General features: G+C 36.1%; 1 protein-coding gene across 10 annotated transcripts in view; it reads right to left on the reverse strand.

The window, feature by feature from the left end:
* LOC143247400 (uncharacterized) overlaps positions 1–18,042 on the reverse strand; it is a 111,271-nt gene that overhangs the window by 40,858 nt on the left and 52,371 nt on the right. For 3 of the 10 annotated variants that reach the window (XM_076495417.1, XM_076495424.1, XM_076495420.1), the window contains exon 2: positions 5,460–5,504. The exons of 1 other annotated variant lie outside the window; for it this stretch is intronic. The gene's annotated coding sequence lies outside the window, so the exon portion shown is untranslated. Of the gene's footprint in view, positions 1–829; positions 892–5,459; positions 5,505–9,182; positions 9,334–9,886; positions 10,201–10,240; positions 10,593–15,047; positions 16,050–17,113; positions 17,687–18,042 lie in introns of those variants that run through there. 6 more of the 10 variants (XM_076495422.1, XM_076495423.1, XM_076495419.1 and 3 more) reach the window with 6 other exon arrangements.

The following is an 18,042-nucleotide window of genomic DNA, read 5'->3' on the forward strand; positions in this document are numbered from 1 at the left end:
ACACCACCAAACAAAGGTGTCATTGTTGCACAGTATAAGTTGTTATATTGTGTAAGGAAATGTTTGCTTTTTAAATGTTTTTCATATTTCAAACATCGCATGAAAGATGAAACGAAAAAAAAAAAAATCCTACTTGAAGTCAACATTAGCCTCGAGTCAACAACAACATGATTTAAGCCACAGTATCGCAGTTCCCTCTACATTGGTATTTGTATACACAAATTAGTTGTTGAGTTTTTACGACTTAGGTCTTTTCTACCTAATACATTGATATTCATAGGCGCATGCTAATTAACAGAGAATAATAATTAAGATAAATCTATGGACACTAACCCAATTTTTCCTACGTGACTTCTATTAAACAGGGAATATCTCAGTAGTTATCATGCCGGGCTGTAAATCCAAGGATTTATGATTCGCGTCCCGTTGCCACAAAACCGTATTACGAATGACGTTCAAATCTCCCTATTCGATTACAGTGGCCCAAAAATTGGCGGTGAATGTTCTTGGCTAGCTGTTTATCCTTTTGTCTATCAATTCACAGTTAAATCGGCAAGCGCAAATGAGCCTCGTGGAGCTTTCCACGAAAACAAACTCATCAAATATATTGTCTTCTAGAATTATAAATGTGACACAACTAAACATACGAGGTTATCAGAACCACTAAATAATGCATTTTTGGATAACCTATTCCGATTAAAATAACAAAAACGAACGTCAGAAGGTAATATTCAAACTTTTTCACAGTAAATGAAATTACAAATGTGGATGTTTAGTTCATTACAAATTTAACAGATATTTTGAAATAACAGTAGCATTTATACATTACCATACATGTTGACTACAAAACACAGGAGTTCTCCTTCAGTAACTTATTCTGAAATATTATGCTTCCTTTCATCAAACGCCCTCTATTTTATACAGCTATCACGTGTGCGTTTCGCAGGAGCAAGGATCTTGTCCGAAATACGCACTCACGCTCCAACGAAACAATACGCTGGAGGTTTCTTTCGGTTTTTTTTTTTTTTGTACTGTCTCCAAGTCACACGTTTATTGTAGATTCTGAACATCTTTTATATAAAGTACACAAGTTCTTATAATTCATTATCGTTTGTTGTTGTTGTTCTTTTAGATAGGGAGATAAAGAAGTTATAATTTGTTTTTTTCAAAACATTCAATTACAGCGTGACCTGAAAGATTAAGGAAACAACTGTTTGTTTGTTTGTTTTTTGAATTTCGCGCAAAGCTACTCAAGGGCTATCTGCGCTAGCCGTCTATAATTTAGCAATGTAAGACTAGAGGGAAGGCAGCTAGTCATTACCACCCACCACTAACTTTTTAATTATTCTTTTACCAATGAACAGTGAGATTGATCGAAAAATTATAACTCCCCCACGGCTAAAAGAGCGAGCATGTTTGGTGCGACCGGGATTCGAACCCACGGCCCTCGGATTACAAGTCAAACGCCTTAACCCACCTGTTCACGCTGGGCCGTTAAGGAAACAAATGGTGGCTTAGCGGTAAAATTCCGAACTTACAATGTTAGAATCCAAGGTTCGATTCTCCACGGTGGACAAGAGTGCAGCTAGCCTAAAGTGTAGCTTTCCGTCAAAAAAAATAATACAACTTTATGAAATGCAGCCATTCTGTGTGTTGTTGTTTTTTATGTGTACGGTTTAAATACCAAGGCCCCCCAGTGGCTCAGCGGTATGTCTGCGGAATTATAACGCTAAAAACCGGGTTTCGATACCCGTGCTGGACAGAGCACAAATAGCCCATTGTGTAGCTTTGTGCTTAATTCAAAACACTAACAACAACAAATACCAAGTAATTTCGTTAAAGCTACGTATAACATAGTTAGGTGATACAATTGGGTTACATTTGTTTCACTAACTTCTTGGACCCACAAATGCCCATATCTGATCATTTTTGTATTATACCTGAGCATATTAATAGTCGGTGAAATCGAGGAGTGGACACGTGCACCTTAAAATTTGACCTTACAGTAAAGCGACCCTTTGAATGGTGAATATAGACCTGTGTATAATTAATTATAATACAATATCTCTATTTCAACTTTAAATTAAATTGTCACAGTTGAAACAAAGCAAATAAGGTGCCCCTACAAGCCCTTAAATTTAAATTTATTTATCTGCTTATGAGCACATTTAATGAACTACAAACATGGCGGAATGTGCTGGACTTCACAGTTGTATTTGCCAGAACCTCAGGTGTAGTAAGATGAACAATAAACTTGGGATATTACGTTACAGAAATCTAAAATCTCTACGTTTTTAAGAGTGTATAAAATAACAATTCGCCTTTATTACTTATTAGCTCGACAAAATGTAATAAGAAAATTACTTTCGTGTAAAACAGGCTTACCAGGCTACATCTGTCTACCAAACAAAACAAGAAATTGCTGTGCTAAACAACAACGAGGGTAGCTATTAATCACCCTTTTGAGGGGTTTTGTGTACCCTGAACCTAGAGTCTTGAAAAGTTCCATCGACACAAAAGTCAGTGAATACTTGGCACGTGATAGACGTAATTACCACACGGCTAAGCCTAATTGATTTAGATGTGGTAGAAGCAGCGTTTCTAGATATATCCAATTAATCACACTTAGTACAGCCGCACTTCTCATTTGCATTCTTTTCCGTGCTTTATTAAAAAGAGAGGAAAAAAAGTTCATTAGTAGGATGGAAAAATTTAAAACAAAACGCCTTATAAATGATAATGTTTGTTTAATTTAGTTATGTTTTTTTTTTTTTTCATACTTTGGAATGAAAAGTTATGAATGTTATGTCTGACATCCCGTGGTTAACTGTCACCTCTAGGCTCTGTTGAACGCGGGCAAATTAGGCCTAAGTTCACTATTGTGAACTTAACGCATAGCTAACGTTATTAAATAAAAAAATCAGAATGTTTTGTTTTTTTTTTTTTCTAAGTACAAAGCTATACAAAGAGTTTCTATTCTCTGCCCTCCACGGGTATCGAAACCCGATTTCTAGCAGTATAAGTCGCAGACATGCCACTGAGGAGCACGGGGGGAGCAAATAAAAAATAAATAGTGTTATGTTCTAACGAATTACAAAATAACTGAATGTACGACACTAATTACTAATTACTTTTATGAGTTCAAATTGATAAAATAAACTTTAGTCCTAAAAGTGGTCCTTAAAACTGTTGTTTAGAGAAATATTACAAATCAAAGATGTCTCACTCCACGATTTTTATTTATTTAAGACAAATAAAATATACTCTGTAAAATGTAGCAAAACAAAAGTGAATAAAAAGTCGCGTATCTTGTTACACAATTTGAATGTTATTATAAATATATTATATTGAATGTGTCGTGTTTAAAATGTATAACTTATGTTCTCATAAAAAAAATGCAATTTTTAGTTTTTGATAAAATAAATAATTACTTTGAATAATCCGGAAGTAACAGTAAAGCAAACAGTGTAATTATTTCCCTTAACCCTTATCGTTTTCGTACAATTAATGAGATATTTAATAAATAATTAAAATCAACATTTTACATTTACTAAGCCTTACTGAATCCGTCAACGAGGGCCGGCATGGCCAGGTGAGTTAAGGCGCTCGACTCCCAATCCGAGGGTTGCGGGTTCGAATCACAGTCGCACCAAACATGCTCGCATTTTCAGCCGTGGGAGCGTTATAATGTTACGATCAATTCCACTATTCGTTGGTAAAAGAGTAGCCCAAGAGTTGGCGGTGGGTGATGATGACTAGTTGCCTTCCCTCTAGTCTTACACTGCTAAATTAGGGACGGCTAGCGCAGATAGCCCTCGTGTAGCTTTGCGCGAAACTCGAAAACAAACAAACAAACAACTTTTATAACACATATCGCCAAATATCGACGCACTGACTTGATGGTCCCTGAATGTAGATTGTACTTTCAAAATGTAAACCGTTGACAGTTTAAATAAACTTTCGTAAATATAAAACGTTGATTTTTAATTATTTATTAACTTTTAAACAACATACAAGTGCCGATCACTAATATTTAATTAATTTGATATTTATAAATTACAAGAGAAACGTTGTATATTATTACATAGTTGTGTTTGTTTGTTTGTTTTTGAATTTCGCACAAAGCTACTCGAGGGCTATCTGTGCTAGCCGTCCCTAATTTAGCAGTGTAAGACTAGAGGGAAGGCAGCTAGTCATCACCACCCACCGCCTACTCTTGGGCTACTCCTTTACCAACAAATAGTGGGATTGACCGTCACATTATAACGCCCCCACGGCTGAAACGGCGAGCATGTTTTGCGCGACGGGGATGCGAACCCGCGACCCTCAGATTACGAGTCGCACGCCTTAACACGCTTGGCCATGCCAGGCCTACATAGTTGTGTTATTTCGCATATTGATTAACAAAAGTATGTATTTATACATCATTAATCGGTTTTCAGTTATATTATGTATAAAAATCAGTTATAATTATTTTTCAACTTAATTTTTAATGTTTTTATTATTTAAATGACAGGCGAAAAGTTAAAAAAATATGTTCGAAATTTGAGCCTAGTTTTCATTTTTTCTAATGTTATTCCGTATCCTAAAATTTATCAGACAAGAATGGTTCGGATTTTTCATCGAAATGGTATTTGAAATATCTTTTCGACAGGTTATCATGCCCCTATTGGCACAGCGGCATGTCCGGGACTCACACCGCTAGAAACCGGGTTTCGATACCTGTGGTGAGCAAAGCACAGACAGCCAAACAATCAATTATGTCATCAGAACTTTACAATACTATATAGTGTTTACTTTTACAACAGTATCTATGTTACGACTGAGTCACAAGTTCTGTGAACGTCTGCAAAAATCATAGGAGAAAGTTTGAATTTCTTGTTCTTCTGTCTTCTGCTTCTTACTTATTACATGATAACTAAAAACAATAACAATGTTGTCAACCAGTTTCATTGAGGTGACGTAGTTTCAAACAAAGTATCCATTGTTATAAGTATTATTAATGACTGATTGTAATTAAGAACTAAAATCATAATTCTAGTGAAAACGATGTTATCACTACCCGTGAAGTTAACTTTGTTACAAATATACAGCCTTCCATTAAGAAGCTTAAGTACAGGGTGAAACAGTAATTACCAGCCAATAATAGATAAACAATAAACAACTGAGTTTAATTTATTCTGTTTTAGTACGTTAACATTCTGTGTACCTTTAGAGATGATGCAAACGCCATCCCTACTGCCTGGTTTGCAGTTTTTGAAGGACTGGTATTAGCCATTCTTACATTTACTTTCTTTTTTGGAAAGTTTTTCTTTACTTGTTTTATTAAATCTTCCAAATAAAAAAAAAATGTTGAGATCTGACTATCACAGTGTAAGCCACAGCCGACCACTAAATCAAACCAAATATGTTCACTAGAAAATGTAAATATAGAATGTTTAAATAAGATTCAAACTTACCCCGTCCTGTCTTCTGACAATTGGCCCTACATCCGTTGTATTTTGCTGGAAATGAAATAAGAATTTTGAACAAGCTATCTCATTAAAACTGTTTTCAAATGTATACATGCACTTTATGACGTAAGAAAATGTAAGGCAATGACCAACTAAATACAACTTAAACTGATTTTCTTAACAGCGACAATAAACAAAAAATTACAGTCGTATGTGATGAGTGATTAATATCGCTGATGAAGGTTTGATTTGTTTTGAATTTCGCGCAAAGCTGCACGAGGGCTATCTGCGCTAGCCGTCCCTAATTTTGTAGTGTAAGACTATAGGGAAGGGAGCTAGTCATCATCACCCACCGCCAACTTTTGGGCTACCCTTTTATCAATGAACAGTGGGATTGACTATCACCTTATAACGCCCCACTGCTGAGAGGGCGAGCATGGTTGGTGATGGGGGTTTGAACCTGTGATCCTGAGATTGTTAGTCGAGCGCCCTAAACACCAGGTCATGCCCGCTCATAAAGGACAACACTTATAAAGTTTTACGTAAAGAGTTTTCTTACAATGAACTTAACATTTAATTCGTTAACACTTAATTTAAATTTCATCCGTTTATCTGGAACATCGGCGAAAACAAAACGTATGACAAAAACTAAAATTAATCAAATGTAACACAAAAGTGATTTATAGTCTTTTTCTGCTCTGTATTTTTATTGTACTGTTGACTACTTCCACAACATAATTGTTCCCCGCTGGGTCAGTGGTAAATTTACAGACTTACAAAGCTAAAATCTGGCGTTCGATTCCCAATAGTGGACAGAGCTTAGTCAGCTCTTCGTTAATTTTTCCCTTAAACAGCAATAATTACAACTATTTCATTTCCGGTGCACAATAATGTGACCAATAAGGAAAGATGTACTACCATATGCATAATTATCATCATAAGAATATAAACATATGCTCATAAGTAGAGAGGGCAATGTAGGCAAAAACAAGAAGATTAATAACTCATCGTAAATTAAGACGTTAACGTAAAGTGATTATTATTAGATATGTCAAGGGTCAAGCATGGCCCTTGCAGTTAGCGTGCAAAGCTGCGGAAGACAGGGTCCAAAACTGATTGTTAATCCTACTATTCAGTTAATAGTAGCCGTGGGTCTGTAACCTGGTCTTTCTGTCCATGAGTTACATGAGATGACGTTCAGGTTGAAAACACCGAATATCAAACTTAGCAGATAAACAATTCAATGTAATAAAGCTATGAACAGTGGATAAGATAATATTACTGCATATTCACTAGTACAGAGGTCAAAATTACCGGATGATCACCCGTAGAGAGGAAGCCACCAAAAGAGGGATCAACGTTGCCAGATAAATCACAAAAGACAGATCCACGTACCAGATAACCAAGACTGCTAAATGAACAACAAGTAAAGTTCATTTCACTACAGATCATCGGCAGCCAAAAACCTTCCATAAAGGATTTATGTAAAAAGGCCATTGTTGCATCAATGCATTTAAGCCCTAGAATAATGTTCACGAACCAGGTTCGTAACTTTGTTGGTGTATAGGACCCCAGAAACATATGGGCCACACAAAATAAAACTATAAACAACAATATTATTACTATTCCAAGTAATTCCACCAGTTACTAATGGAGACCAACCATATAAACCACAGACCCGGCTGCTTGAGAGTTAATTTGCCTGAAGTTAAAAAAATGCAATCTCCCAGTGAAGACACGTGGTATCTACTATGTAAAGACTCGCTCTTTTAATTCGTTTAACTTTGAGCATTAGAAGGAAAATCACCTGAGCAGATGCTATAGAAGTCCAACTGCTTAGTTTCATACGCAGTGCCTAATTTCCTGTTGTAACTACTTAAATCATTTATCTCCCTCACTAAAACACTGCACGCATGCACTTGAAACAGAGCAAGCTTCATCCGAGGAATGATAACTGCAATTTTAAGTAAAATTCATTTTTTTTAAACTTGAAAGTTTAAAATGTTGAGAAAAATGGACTTCATAAAAGTCGTTTCCAACAGGGCCCGGCATGGCCAAGCGTGTTAAGGCGTGCGACTCGTACGTAATCTGAGGGTCGCGGTTCGCATCCTGGTCGCGCCAAACATGCTCGCCCTTTCAGCCGTGGGGGCGTTATAATGTGACGGTCAATCCCACTATTCGTTGGTAAAAGAGTAGCCCAAGAGTTGGCGGTGGGTGGTGATGTACTAGCTGCCTACCCTCTAGTCTTACACTGCTAAATTAGGGACGGCTAGCACAGATTGCCCTCGAATACCTTTGTGCGAAATTCAAAAAACAAACAAACAAACGTTTCCAACAGACGTGTAATTCTAAATTAAAAGGTCCCTATGTTATTATGAATACGAACTGAAAAAAACAACGACAAATATTACCTTTCATAATAACATAGGGAGCTTTTAATTTAGTCTGTTGGAAACGTTTGTTTGTTTGTTTTTTGAAGTTCGCACAAAGGTACTCGAGGGCTATATGCTTAAACAGTGATGTTTGACCTTTACCACATAGCTGTTTTATTGTTTGTTTCGTATATCGTTGCAAAGCAACGTGAGGACTAGAAGTTCTTAATCTTGAACAAATAGATTAAAGATCACGAGTCAACAGCATTTCTCTAATCGAATTTGATCGTCCCTTTAATACGAACCCACGGCAACAAAGTATGGAACGCAATTTTGTTGGAAAGAGACGCGAAGCATGGGTCTCCGGATTCACACTTCGAAAGTCTAAGTTCCGGCTTGAGAGTACGTCACAGACAGATACCAACAGGTTGATGTGGTATTCAAACCAAAGTAAGGCGTTTTGAAGTAGAAACACTGGGGTGGTATAATATTTGATAGGTAATTCTCTTCGTTTCTTGAGAGTGCATTTTGCGGTATTTGTCTTTACTCAAAGACACTGCGATAAACAAGCTTGCCACTGGGAAAAACACGTTATTGTTTCCTATACGACTGATCCGTAAAGACCGAGAAACCAACAAAACGGCAGCTGTCTGAGTGGCCACGCCTCAACAACAGTGCCGCAGAGGCAAAAAACTTACGACCAAACAGTACGTACTCTATGATTAACGAACCAAGTACTTATTTCAGGCCTCGACATCCTATTGATGACGGTTACAAGCTGACGCCATTACCAACCCTTTGTATGCAGGAAGTCAGCCACACAGACAAACATCCACCCAACTGCTGGGCCAGACAATAGGCACGCGCGCTGGGACATGCAACCCTTCGGACCCCAACCACTTGCCGTATTTGGTCTAATAGGATAGTCTACCCCGTAAGAGCTCTCTGTCAACGACACAATAAGAAATGCCACGTGTAAATTCCCCCAGACAGGCATTAAATTTGCTGTGGTAAACACTGAAAATGAAGAGCTGATTCCTTTTTTTATGACATCCTTTTCATCATCTTAAGCATTTGTTAAAATGTTTTAAATGACTACGTTAACGAGACCTCCTCGAGTCAGCTGGTATCATGCTGTCCAGGACGAACGTTTCCTCTTCCGGGTTATGAAACCAGCGTAAAACACAGTCCACACGAAGTAAATAAAACATTCGTTCACTTCTGTAGTGGATAAAAAAAAACAGCAGCGAATCTTTACCCTGTAACAGTTATTCTGATGTGACAATGAGCTTTCAATAAATTAAAAACTTAAAAACATGTCTATATTATATAACCTTCTCATTACCATGAAACTCACCTCTCCTGGTGGAGGTTAGAACACTTAGATTCTAATTGCCCAATCACCTTAAAACTGAACTCTCCTGATGGTTAAAAGATCTACGATCTAGGCAAAATATCACAAGCAAAACACAGCCTGTTTATTTAAAATTTAGTAAGGTTTTTCCCAGCTGTAAATATAAGAAAAAAAGATCATAAATATTGTATTTGATCCTACTAGTTACTGAATTGTTATCTGTATATTCTAAAAGAAAATGAGCGATTTTATCCTATATTTTTTTGGCAATGTTTTTACAAATGTTGCATAAAACAATGTATTTCTTAATACTGTATATATGAAACCAGACGATTTTTAACGGTATACAAAAAAGTCGTTACTTTGAGAGTTAATAGATTACATTATATACAATAACCATTAACCCTTTACAACGTATTATGAATATATCACACTGTTGTCAAAATATTGATAAATACTAAGTCTATACAACGCATTGTTAAAATACACCATTCGATATAATAACTACTCATTAACTCTATTGAACGTATTGGTAAACTATATTGTTGTTGAGGTTTACAATAATTAAACATATCTAATCATTGTTTAAACACATAATACTTATTTTATCTAGTTGTATTAATATAGCATATCATTGCTCATGTTCGTAACGCCTGTTATGCCTATTCAGCATAATAGACTGAAACCAAAACAAAAAGGTATCGAACCTGTATCCTTCCTTTCCTGGCCGACGCTCAACCAAATAAAACAATGTGCACTCAATATTTCGACTCTCGTTATTCTTGTCACTAATTTCCCATGGTTGTAATTAGGATGAGTTTTAAGCTGAGCCACTACTAAAGAATACACAAATTTTGAGTGTTCCTGAACCAAATTATTCAGAAATATTTAACGTAACTGACAGATAGCATATACTTACTGTTACTTAAGAATGCAACACAGATACGTATTATATCTGACAACACATTTTGTAACAGAACGAACCACCACCCAGCTCAACGGCTGGAAAACGTTAAGTAAATCGTATTCTACTATAATTACAAATTCGAGCCATAACTTACATGGGAAACAGGTAAAAGTAAGAACCACGCAGTTTTTCGTACAAGGCAAGTGTGTCCTTAACACGTGTTGTTATTGAAACATGGAGTCGAAAGGTCAAGAGTTAAAACAACAAATACCGGTTTATACAAATACTGTAGATACAAAACATTTTCCTTTCACTCTTAGAAACTCTGCCGCTGAAAAAGTCCCAGCAAATGACACAGGCTTCACTCGGCTTTCTTTGCATTAGCTTCCTACATTAGTGTCACCAAGTTGTACATTTAAACAGGGTTTAACATTCGTAGTTTGTTCACAACAGGCTTCGCTCGGTCAACATTGCGTTAGTTATCCACATTAGTGTCACCGAGATGTACATTTAAACAGGGTCTAACATTCGTAGTTTGTTCACAACAGGCTTCGCTCGGTCAACATTATGTTAATTACCTACATTAGAGTCACATACTTTTGAACATCTAAAGCTAAAGACAATCGAGAATGCACTAATAGTTTCCAAACCACAGAGAGAAAGGATGCATACCGTCCACGTACGTAACAGCTGCTCGAATGCGAACAGAAGGGTACACGGTGTGTTGAATTAGTTTAAGTGTCAACGTTTTTGTGATCATACTTATCAAAGTTTCCGAGAGCTATTTCAGTTAGTTTCAATTTTCTGGATGAAAAAGAAATTGCCTCCAGAACACTATGTACAGAATCTGCTTTTACGAAGAAAAAAGTACAGTATTTTAGAGAGTTCATAAAATTGAGAACTACGATTGTTTTCCTATACTTTTCAAAGCTCTCTGTGCTCGCTACAAATGGAACACGTTTTTTTGTTTTGCCCTTTACCCGTCGCGACATATCAATCCTAAATAGACATCCACTGCTCTTCACGAAGAAGGCTTGAGACTGGAATAAAGATGAAAACAGAGACTGGTCCTTACTTTAACTTTCAAAACCAATTTGGCTTCTTAATGTGACTTGTTACTCACTTCGAAATGTGTCATCTCTATACTCGAACCTTATTCACTCTACTTTTTAGTAATGTTTTAGCTTTTGAATCCACAAAGCATAAAATAACAGTAAATGTGTCGAACAACTATATCCAGACACTTCATAGCCAATAAAGTAGAATCAACTTAAAATCCGAAAGAGTCAAGCATAACCAAGTGGTTAGCGTGCCCGAACTATCAATCGAGGAATTCATGGTTCGCGTCCCGTTGCTACAAGATTATGATCTGCGTAATACTTTGTATCTCAACTATATACGTGTTCTAAATGTATATTAAAGTTATTCATCAACTACCTAACCACCTTGTTTACCTACTGTATAAGAGAGTTGTATACTGACTACGTAAAAACATTCCATACTAACTGTATAACTATGTTGTATACTAACTACATAAGCGTGTTGCTTACTTATTATATAACTGTGTTGTGAAATAACCACATTACTTTGTTCTTAATACTAACATACTTATCATGTAATAAACATACCACCCTGTTCTATACTTATTATAATAGTGTGTGGTAAGCCAAATAAATTAGTATATTGAAAACTAATTTCACAACTGTGTTGAATACTAACTATATGGGTATGTACAATACTAACTACATGAGCGACGTGTGCAGTAACTATACTGGCGTGTTGTACACTAACCATATAAGTGTGTTGTTTACTAATTATTCGGGCATCTTTTATATACTGACTACATAAGTGTGTTTTACATTACTTGTGTTAGTGTGTTCTATACAAATTATATCGGTGTCTTGTACACTAACTACATGAGTGGACTGTATAATAATTATAGGAATGTGCTGTACACTAACTATATGAATGTGTTGTATACTAATTATATGGGTGTGTTGTGTACTGACTACATCGGTATGTTTTACATTAACTTTGTAAGTGTTTTGTATACTAATTATATGGATGTGTTGTGCACTAACTATATAAGTGTGTTGTACACTAATTATATGCGTGTGTTGTATACTAATTACATGGGTGTGAGGTACACTAACTACATAAGGGTTTTACATTATCTATGTTAGTGTGTTCTATACTAATCATATGGGTGTATTGAACACAAACTATATCAGTGCGTTATATACTAATTATATGGGTGTTGTGTACTGACTACGTAAGTGTGTTGTATACTAATTATATGAGTATGTTACATACTAACTACGTGAGTGTGTTGTACACTAACTACATGAATGTGTTATATACTAATTACATGGGTGTGTTGTACACTAACTACATGAATGTGTTATATACTAATTACATGGGTGTGTTGTACACTAACTACATGAATGTGTTATATACTAATTACATGGGTGTGTTGTACACTAACTACATGAATGTGTTATATACTAATTACATGGGTGTGTTGTACACTAACTACATAAGTGTGTTTTACATTACAGATGTTAGTGTGCTGTATACTAATCATATGGGTGTGCTGTACATTAAATATATGAGTGTGTTATATACTAATTATATGGGTGTGTTGTGTACTAATTATATGGGTGTGTTGTAAACTAACTACGTGAATGTGTCATATACTAATTACATGGGTGTCTTGTACACTAACTACATAAATGTGTGTCTTGCATACTAATTATATGGGTGTGTTGTGTACTGACTACATGAATGTGTTGTATACTAATTGTATGGGTGAGTTGTGTACTCACTACATTAACTATGTTACTGTTTTGTATACTAATTACATGGGTGTCTTGTACACTAACTACATAAATGTGTCTTGCATACTAATTATAAGGGTGTGTTGTGTACTGACTACATGAATGTGTTGTGTACTAATTGTATGGGTGAGTTGTGTACTCACTACATTAACTATGTTACTGTTTTGTATACTAATTACATGGGTGTGAGGTACACTAACTACATAAGTGTTTTACATTATCTATGTTAGTGTGTTCTATACTAATCATATGGGTGTATTGAACACAAAACTATATCAGTGTCTTATATACTAATTATATTAGTATGTTATATACTAACTACCTGAATGTGTGTGTCGTATGCTAGTTATATGGGTGTGTTGTGTACCAATTATATGGGTCTGTTGTACACTAACTACATAAGTATGTTTTGCATTAAATACGTTAGTGTTTTGTATACTAATTATATAGATGTGTTCTGTACTAACTATACCAATATGTTTTACATTAACTATGTTAGTGTGTTGCACACTAATTATATGAATGTGTTGTACACTAACTACATTAGTGTGTTGTATACTAATTGTATGGGCATGTTGTATAATAATTGTATGGGTGTGTTGTATATTGACTACATGAGTGTGTTGTATACTAATTATATGGGTGTATTGTGTGCTGACTACATGAGTGTGTTTCACATTAATTATGCTAATATTTTCTATACTAATCGTATGGATGTATTGTGTACTTTCTACATTAGTGTGTTTTACATTAACTATGTTAATATCATACGAATTATATGGGTGTGTTGTACACTAACTACATGAGTGTATTGTACATTAACTATGTTAGTGTGTTGTATACTAATTGTATGGGTGTGTTTTGTATTGACTACATGAGTGTGTTTATACTAAGTATATGGATGTGTTGTGTACTAAGTACATGAGTGTGTTGTATGCTAATAATATGAATGTGTTGTGTATTGACTACATGAATGTGTTGTATACTAATTATATGGATGTGTTGTGTACTAACTACATGAGTGTGTTGTATGCTAGTAATATGAATGTGTTGTGTATTGACTACATGAGTGTGTTGTATACTAATTATATGAATGTGTTGTGTACTGAGTACATGAGTGTGTTTTACATTAACTATGTTAGTATATTATTATACTAATCGTACGGATGTGTTGTGTACTGAGTACATGAATGTGTTTTACATTAACTATTTTAGTGTGTTGTATACTAATTATTGGGGTGTGTGTGTGCTGACAACACGAGTATATTTCACATTAACTATGTTAGTGTTTTGTATACTAATCGTATGGGTGTGTTGTGTACTGAGTACATGAGTGTGTTTTACATTAACTATGTTAGTGTGTTGTATACTAATTATAGGGGTGTGTTGTGTACTGACTACATGAGGGTATTGTACACTAACTACATTAGTGTGTTCTGTACTAATTATATGGATGTGTTGTGTACTAACTACATGAGTGTGTTGTATGCTAATTATATTGAGTTGTTGTGTACTGACTACATGAGTGTTTTACATTAACTATGTTAGTGTGTTGTATGCTAATTATATTGATTTGTTGTGTACTGACTACATGAGTGTTTTACATTAACTATGTTAGTGTGTTGTATGCTAATTATATGGATGTGTTTTACATTAATTATATTAGTGTATTATTACACAAATTATATGGGTGTGTTGTACACTAACTACATGAGTGTGTTGTATACTAATTATATGGGTGTGTTTTGTACTGAGTACATGAGTGTTTTTTACATTACCTACGTTAGTGTATTATTATACTAATTATGTGGGTGTGTTGTGTACTGACTACATGAATGTGTTTTACATTAACTATATTAGTGTATTATTATACTAATTATATGGGTGTGTTGTGTATTGAGTACATGAGTGTGTTTTACATAAATTATGAGTGCGTTGTACACTAACTGATAACTATACAAATAACAATGTGTTTAACTAGGTAAATATTCCTTAAGAATTACATAAAAAAAACAACAAGGATTTGTCTCTTTCCACAAGTACAACAGAAATACACTGATTTGGACGGCTAGTAAGTTAGGATACTAGAAGAACCATAACATAACAATGACTCTCCGTACTTACCAGTGTTGTCTTCCCTCATAAAATGTAACCAAGAATATTCTGATAGATAGAATACTAACGCGAATAACACACATCCGTTTATACAACCACTGCATGCTTTGCTGGAGATTCCATTCCTATTACTTGACGAAATATATATTCCTCTCTCTCCACTAGTACCTCCAAAACTGGTATATCACATATGCTACCTATGCCCAAGTTCACCCATAACTGGGTCAACCCTTCTGCTGATTTAGGAGACTAGAAAAAGCACCCTCGCACTGCTATTCTCGGCTCTTTTAATAAATTTGGCTCAAATGGCGGTATAAACTAGGTCAACTCTTTCTTTGCTTGAAGAACGAGCAGACAGCCTCACAAGCTGACATTTTTCCCTATTGGCCTAATAGAATCGTGCTCACAACCTGTTATCCGCGATATTTGTAAACAACTGGCGGGGATGAAGGGTAAAGTAACCGGGTGGACGTGTTTGTCTGGTGTTCTTCAGACTGTCTGCGGCCCAAGGGGTTAACAACCGAAGAAACTGCGTGCCACAGGGCTTGATTTTCAGGGCCGTAAACCAGACGCTTTGAACATCGTGGATTTGTGTGAGACGTCTTTGATTTTGTAGCATGCACAATAACTAATTTCACCAAATATCTTGTCTTGCATCACACGGAGCGAATGTTTCTTTCTGTTTTTGTGTCCATGAAAAACCAAGCAATTGCTGCATGTCGACATGTCTGAAATTATCGTTGTTTGCACGTGCTGAAACTTATCGAAGCGTTCACTCTCTCATAATACTCTCGATTAAAACAAATGAATCCTTTAATCAAAGTGTGGTCAAGTGTGGCAATGGTCAGTACAAATAACAGTGCTACGAAATAGCGACAACACCAGTCATCTTGTGTACGTAGCATAGATAGCCCAAGAAAGACTGCTTTTCAAAAATTCGCATAAGTTACGAAGTTAAGCGTTCACATTAGTTTGTTTGTTTGTTTTTGAATTTCGCACAAAGCTGCTCTAGGGCTATCCGTGCTAGCCGTCCATAATTTTTTTTTTAACTGAGTGTTTAGTGCGAATGAAAAGATGGATGGTGTAACATACTGAACCTGTTGTAATCTATATAATATATTAGTTCAAGCGTATTCTATTTTGGAAATATATATAAAGTCGTTTTATGTTTTTTTTTAATAACACAAGCAATTTATCAGCTGCGGATTTGTTTTTGGAATTTTGCACAAAGCTACACGAGGCCCATCTGCACTAGCCGTATTTAATTTAGCAGTGTAAGACCAGAGGGAAGGCAGCCTGTCATCACCACCATTCGACAACTCTTGGGCTACTCTTTTACCAACGAATAGTGGGATTGACCGTCACATTATAACGCCCCCACGGCTGAAAGGGCGAGCATGCTTGGTGCGACAGGGATGCGAACCCACGACCCTCAGATTATGAGTCGCACGCCTTAACGCGCTTGGCCATGCCGGGCCCGTGCCGGGCCTGTTCACATTAGTAATACAGTAAAAGTTGATGAACGACGTGCGAATCTTAAAACTTCGTCAAAGTATTTATTTTAATTTGCCTACAACAAAAATAAAGAAAATAAGTAAAGGATTATTAGAAAAGATCAGAATGTTTCTAGGATGGACATGGCCCATTGGGTAGCTTGTGGGACTGTAGATCCGAGAGTCTACGGTTCGCATCTTACTGCCGTAAAGATAAAAAAAGGAAAAGAGAACATAAATACTAAAACTTCGCTCCGGACTTTAGAGGCCAACGAGCCGTCGATGATTGTCCTTGACCAACTCTCGTCCTTTTTGTCTTATCAGTTAAAAATTACTCACGGCTAGCGCAGATAACCCTTGAGTAGCTTTTCGTGAATGTTCGAAACAAACCAATCTGACCAGATTATTTCTACATGCTGTTACTATTGTTTTTTTACTAATGTACGACATTATAGAAATCAAAACTCTGTTGCATTAATACTTTTGTATTTGTTCTTTCGCTCATTGTTATTGTGTACAACGTTTAAAATTAGAAAATGTGAAATGCCCAGTTATCATTCTATATAAATATAACAGTACTACCTGTCGTCTGTTCATGTAACTACTTCGCATGGTGTAGATGGATCTTCACCCAAATTAGTACGGATGTTCATTAGGTTCATGCGGAGATACATACAAATTTTCAGGTTTGCGTTTTGCGATTTTTATGGACGTTTATTTTTGTGGTTTTCACCCCAACTTAGCCTCCTGTTGATGGAGCTTCGCCAAATGCGGCACGAAGGTTCAATGGGTCCATAAGGAAATATATGAAAATTTGCGTTTTCACATTTTGTATTTTGCCATTTTTATGGGCGTTTCTTTACAATTGCATATAAGGGAAGCAACTTTCCAGGCCATGAAATAACCCTTCATTAACTATGATTTTACATAACTTTCGTCTAGGGGACGAGTACTCCAACTGGTATAAAATAAAATAGTGACCACCACAGCGTGAATAAGCAAAAGTGACTGACTGTGACGAATTAACCAAGTGTTTCGTGTGTTGTTATTTCTGGGGTGTTGATGTGAATGTTATCCTATAAAACACGTGTAAGAACACAGTGATCGTTCGGATGTTTTCAACACGTGTTTGTTTGTTTTGGAATTTCGCACAAAGCTACTCGAGGGCTATCTGTGCTAGCCGTCCCTAATTTAGCAGTGTAAGACTAGAGGGAAGGCAGCTAGTCATCACTACCCACCGCCAACTCTTGGGCTACTCTTTTACCAACGAATAGTAGGATTGACCATCACATTATAACGCCCCCACGGCTGGGAGGGCGAGCATGTTTAGCGCGACGAGGGCGCGAACTCGCGACCCTCGGATTACGAGTCGCACGCCTTACGCGCTAGGCCATGCCGGGCCTTCAACACGTGTTAATCAACTATCGATTTGATTACTTTGTTAAGTTGACAAAATCTTTTTATAAAGTGATTCTCTTTTCGTCCATTGAAATTTTTACTACTTCTATCTT

This window comes from Tachypleus tridentatus, chromosome 3 (assembly GCF_004210375.1).
Source record: "Tachypleus tridentatus isolate NWPU-2018 chromosome 3, ASM421037v1, whole genome shotgun sequence".
Taxonomy (NCBI): Eukaryota; Metazoa; Arthropoda; class Merostomata; order Xiphosura; family Limulidae; genus Tachypleus; species Tachypleus tridentatus.